This window comes from Protopterus annectens, chromosome 11.part0 (genome assembly GCF_019279795.1).
Source record: "Protopterus annectens isolate FY-2018-M chromosome 11.part0, PAN1.0, whole genome shotgun sequence".
Classification (NCBI taxonomy): Eukaryota; Metazoa; Chordata; order Ceratodontiformes; family Protopteridae; genus Protopterus; species Protopterus annectens.
This window is the reverse complement of record NC_056745.1, coordinates 1,470,462,092-1,470,468,524: the sequence shown is the minus strand read 5'-3', so window position 1 is coordinate 1,470,468,524 and position 6,433 is coordinate 1,470,462,092.

The window sequence follows — 6,433 nt, the reverse complement described above, 5'->3', positions numbered from 1 at the left end:
GGTTTTGATTCTTTAGAGGTCTCCTGCAGGGCCGCAGTTACTGGATCTGTGATTAGGAGGCATGCCTGGTTAAAGGAACAAAATTTGCCTGATCATGTTAAAGCTAAATTTAAATTGCTAGATGCCACCTTTACAGCATGATTCTCTGTTTGGTATTAAGGCAGAAGAGGTTTTTAAGAAAATGGAAGACAAAGCTAAGTCTATGCAAACTGTTAAGACTTCTTACAAGTGCAGCCACCAAGATTCAGTAGACACTGGCTTACAAAAAATGGGTCCTTTACTGTGTCAGACAGAGCTCAAAGGGGCAAATCCAGACAACCCTAAGGGTTCAAGATACCCAGGCGCAAGACTCGTATAGGTCAAAGCAATGGGGCGCATCCACCTCCAAATCTGGAGGAGATAAAGCGCAAACCTACAGAAAGCAATCCCAATGACTTCCCTCTGCTTACACCAAGCACTTATTTTTTGGCAGCACCCATAGGGGGAAAATTAACACTTTTTGCTCAAAATTGGCAGTTAGTAACCCAAGACAAGTGGGTACTAAACATCGTATCACAGGGATACAGATTCCATTTCCACACACTGCCAATGGCAAATGGTTGGCCAGATCTGCCAAACAATCAATGGACAGAGGCACAGAAACAGGTTACGTCACTCATGGATATGAGGGATTTCAGACAGTACCAGAACAGGAAAAAGGACAAGGTTTTTATTCGACTGTTCTTGGTACCCAGAAAGGACAAGGCCTGGAGGGGCCAATACAGGATTTATCAATTTTGAACACATACCTGGACATTCCAAAATTCAAAATGCTGACTTTGCAGCAGCTTCTGCCCATGCTGGGCAAGAATGCTTGGCTGGTGTCTTTAGACCTAAAAGAGGCATACTTGCATGTCCCGATAAGACAGTCGTGCAGAAGATACCTCAGATTCGAGGCTGGCTTAATGCATTACCAATTCTGTGCACTCCCCTTTGGCTTATCTACTGCGCCCAGGGTCTTTACAAAGTGCCTGGCACCAGTAATTGCATTTTGCAGACAAAGAAGTATACAAAAATAGCCTTACTTGGACGACTCTCTCATTCAAGCAGAGAACAAGGACACACTTTTTCGACACCTGGCGTTTGTGAAAAGGCTTCTAACATGCCTAGAGTACACAATAAATGAAAAGAAATCAAAACTGGTACCCTCCCAAAAGTTAACATTCCTGGGTGCAAGCTTGAATACAACTGCCCAGATGGCTTACCTCACGCCAGACAAACAAAGGCAACTGACTACTTACTTCAAACTGATGGCAACAAAAGCAGTCTTCTGCAAGACAAATTCTGCAGACTCTGGGCTACATGGCATCCTGCATCCTACTAATTCCATATGCAAGATTGCATATGGGAAACTTCAGTGGTACCTAAAAAGTTTATGGAGTTAACATTCACACAGTCTGGAAACAATGATTCCTCTCATTCCCTGCCTGCAACAGGAGTTTCTATGGTGGGCAAAGGCCTGTCACCAAAAAATGGGGCGATCCTTCACTCTGCCCCCTGCCAGGCACACCTTAACAGACGCATCAGATTATGCCTGGGGGGCCCACATGGCAGGAAGATGCATTCAGGGCATACGGACACCAAAACAAATGCGTCTACATGTCAACCAGAAAGCGATGCTAGCTGTTCAAAATGCCCTAACAGCCTTCAAGGACTTACTTCTTCCAGGGCAATTACTGATAAAGACGGACAACACCACAGTCATGTGGTAGATAAGCAAAGGGGCACACACTCATATACTCCCTTTGCAGATTAGCCATGGCACTGTGGGACACAGCTGTGACCTACCAAATACATCTTCAAGCTCATTTCTTGCCAGGAAAACAAAACACTCTGGCAGACGATTTAAGCAGAAAACTTATGGATCCTCACGAGTGGAAACTAAATCCACAAGTCTTCAGCATGATAACAGAGAAATGGGGGTGTCCAGACATAGATCTTTTTGCCTCTCCTCAAAATTAACAGTTGAAAAGATTCTGCACAAGCACTTATCACAGACAAGCATGGAAAGTGGACGCTCTATCCTTCAGTTGGAAAAACCAGTTTACTCCTTTCCTCTTCTGACTCTTCTACCCAAGGTCCTCCTAAATGTTAGACAAGAGAAGCCAAAGATGATATTGCCCCGGACTGGCCCCGCCAATAATGGTACCCAGTCCTAAGGAACTTGTCTCAGTACCCAGCTTTGACCTTGCCTCAAAGGCCGCAACTACTGTCCCAGCAAAACAATCAGATCCTGCACAGTCAGCTACAGACTCTGAACCTGGCAGCATGGCTAATCCTGTAATCATACGAACGACACCTCTCAGTAAAGCTGTTGTGGATGTCATTTTGGAATCCAGAAGGCCTAGTACTAGAAAATCTTATGCTGGCAAATGGAAGAGATTCTGTGCTTGGAATTGAGCACAAGGAACTGATACAGCAGAACCACATGTTCCTCCGATATTACAATACTTGACTGAGATGCTTGACAAAGGCCTATCTTTCTCATCAAAGTCCATGCCTCTGCCATTTTGGCTCATTACAATACAGAGCCACCAATCTTTTCTCATCCTTTAAATAAAGCAGTATCTTAGAGGAGCCAAAAATTTAAGGCCTCCTAGAAGATCACCATTACCTGCATGGGACCTCAATTATGTGTTAGAACAGCTCACCCTGCCACCATTTGAACCAGCTGCTACCGCTGATATAAAATTCTTATGGAAGGCAGCTCTGCTACTAGCAATTACTTCATTCTGCATTCCTTGGGCGTACACAGACAGCTAAGATTCTACTTGAGCAGGACTAAAGCTCTAAGAAAAACTGAGCAATTACTAGTGTCGTATGCTGCAGGATCAGAAGGAAAGGCTATTTCAAAGCAAACAATTTCAAAGTGGATAAGCCACTGCATCTGTTTCTGCTACTTACACCATGGTAAACCTTTGCCCAAGGGCATTAGGTCTCATTCCACCAGAGCTGCAGCTACTTCAGCAGCCTTTTTCAGAGGAGTACCAACCAAAGACATTCTAGAGGCTGCTACTTGGAGTTCTGTTCACACCTTTACAAAGCATTACCATTTGCCTCTTTAAGTCCAGGGCAGGCTTTGCCACTGCAGTGCTGCATGGCCTTGTAGCCGCACCTAATGCTGTTTAGTTCCAGCCTCCCAACCATAGCTTTGGGATTATACCCAAATGTAATGACTGCAACAGTGAAACACGAAGAACATAATACAGTTGTGTACACTTACCAGAAATGTAGATGTTAGAGTGTATTCACTGTTGCAGTCGAGGTTACCCTCCCACCGTCACCCTGTCATTCTAATATTGCTACAGTTTTGGGGGCACCTGACATCGGGGGCAAGAAAAACTAAAGAAAATGGTGTCAGCTGCATGTTTTATACCCCTGATGACCTGACGTCATGGAAGAGAAGACCGCAACCGACGCAGGACCCAAGACTTTGGAATTCAGGCCTACTGAGGGCAACCTGCCAGCAGATTACCCAAATGTAATGACTGCAACAGTGAATACACTCCAACATCTACATTTATGGTAAGTGTACACAACTGTACTTTCTACACCTTGGACATCAAGCAGCCATTAAAACAGCATAATTCTTTGAGGAAAACTTCTGTATTGCATTTCTAGCTGAGTTTATTTTTGGAGAGTTTGGCCCTTGGGTTGAGTATGCCAAACTGCGTATAACCCTTGTAGCCATTTGAATTTGACAACACTTGTATAATTAAATTCCATCCCTTGGTTAATAAACTTTATTAGCTGTGTAGAATGTAGAGCTGATTTTAGCTGTGTACCCTTATTGCTTTCTAGGAAGTTTTTAAAGGTTAAGTAGCCCCAGTTTTGTAGTCACAGTGGCTTGTTTTAAATATTTTCACTTTTCTAATTGATGGTATCCGTACTGTTTATTGTTATTTTTTCTTTCTGCTTTTATGAGCATAGTTGTTTCAGAGAATATCTAATCTCTGTTACTTGGCTAATATTAATGAATAGTGTCTCTAATTCTCACACCTATTCCCAATGTTGTACCATTCATATGCTGACCCGTCTTTCACTTTATATGAGTAGAAACCTGTTATAGTCAGCATAGTGTTGTCTTATTTTGATTTTGAAAATGGATCTTATATTTGGTTTCGCTGCATTTCTTCTCATAATATTGTTTAGTTAATCTAATGTACCAGAAGAACATTTTGTAATGCTGTTCTGTTCATTTTTGCTTTAACAGAAAAAAGGCGAGATGCACCTAATGGTAAGTCATTAAAGATGCTCAGGATTTCATTCTGCATGTAAAGTTCTTCAGTTTGCAATTTTTAGTATTTACTCGTGCAAAACATTTTAATTAGTTATTGGCAGAATATAAATGTTCAAGAGACTCAGTCATTACAGTGCTGCATTCAAAGTACTCTTGAAATTCTTTTTTTTTTTTTTTTTACCTTGTCAAATTTATATTCAGACTTCCATAGTCCTGCCTCTCTATTCTGCTCTCTTTCTCCCTCATTACCCTTTCTCCATTATACCTTTCCCTCTCTGAACTCCACACCCTTACTTTATTTTGTCATTTTGTTCTGCTGTAGGTGTGTCTGTCCAGTTACTGTCCGTTATGGTGTGTTTTGCATTACTACTGTTAAAATCCCAGCTTGCCATTGGAAGAGCTTTATTTTCTGCAACTGTTCTCCATTTTTTTTTACCTTCTTGTCAGCCCTGTTTTTCTTCACTTAGCTGTTGTTTTGTGCTGCTTTGCTATAACATATCAGTTTTGCTGTTAATACACCACTAGTGATAACTGCCTCTGTAAACCTTTACATATGCCTGTATCGCTATGCACTTAGCCACCCTTTTTCGCTATGTGCTTTTACAACTTATCTCTTGAAGGTACTCTCCGTCCTGGTGATGACTAGACCTTATTGTCAATTACGTGATTTGTCAGAAGTGTCATTTTTGTCTTGTGCTGCGCTCCACTGTGGTTGTAGTACACCTTGGAGCCTGGGTTGATGTCCTTCATGGATGCATCTGCAGTCATAACAACTGGGTTGTCCTGTCGTCAGGCAGCCCTCCAGTCGGCCGGATTCCAAAGTCCGGGTCCGGCTTCGGCTGATGTCGCACTTCACCCGACGTCATCTCTGTTGGTCTTGGGGTATAAAGGCATCAGCCGACGCCATTTTCCCCAGTCTTTCTTGCCGCGTGGCGCCCGAAGCAGAAGCTGTTCGCAAGTGCCGGTCGGTCGGATCCAGAGATTACTTCTACCGAATACTACTTCGAAGACTTCTAAAGCTAAGTACCCGTTGGGACTCTTTCTTGCCTCAGCCGATGTCAGAAAAAGTTAATAATTGTTTAACCTGTGGGAAACAAATACCTCATAAAGATTTCCACTCTTATTGTCTGCCTTGTTTAGGCCCAGCCCACGACGTAGCAGCCTGTTCGCCTGTGCTTCATTCAACCGGCGAGCGGCTTAGGCGTCGATTGAGTTTGCTGAACAGTTTTCGGTTCTGATTTTGCGTATATTATGCCGTCGGATCCTCCGCTACCCAAACTGCTAAAAACGCAAAGATAAAGACCGACACTCGTGGTCAGCGGTTTCGCCGAAACCATGGTTAAGCAAACGAGTGTCTCGGTTTCGGCGAAACGAGAAAACTGATCAAAGTACAGCTGAATCTTTCACTACCACTGAGGCCCCTGCTACTTCTCTTGAATCGGCCTCAGAAAATTTATCCACTACGGTGGTTGCCACTGACTTATCAGACACCATTCCCTTGGATGTCTCTACCCCAGCACGTGGTGCTGCTAGGCCTCCAGCAGCCATGTCCATTAAGGCCTTTGCCAGGGCTAAAGCAGCCAAAACTACTAAAACAGTGCTTGTTAAACCCCCTACAACCAGGCCCTCTTCTAGTTCACAAATGCTTACTCTGGCAGAAGATTTAATTTCATTAATTAGGGGATCTCAATCTCACCCAGACAGGGCCTCTCAGCCCCCAGAGAAGAGACCTAGGGCAGAGCCCCCCGAGCCTGTGTCCTCTGATGATTCTGCCGATGAATCAGACATAACAGACCAGCCAGAGGCTCCTTTCTCCAATTATGAAGACTCAGATGCTGAAGAATCCATTCCAGCTGCTTCCCCACCAGAAGAATTCTCCTTTGGGGAAACCTTACATGCCATGCGAGAGCAGTTCCAATGGCAGCAGCAGGATTTCTCAGACTCCAGAAAAAGACTTAGGACCTTTCTGCACCTTCCACAGCACAGGCCCTTAGCTATACCTCCTGTCCTCTCTGTGGTGGACGATGCCTTCAGTGATGTCTGCTCTGCACCAGATGTTCTTCATTCCACATTGCTGCAGTCCTAACAATTGGGTAGTCCGCTGTCCAGTCGGCCCGAATACCAAAGTATGGCTGGCGTCGGTCAGGCGCAAAA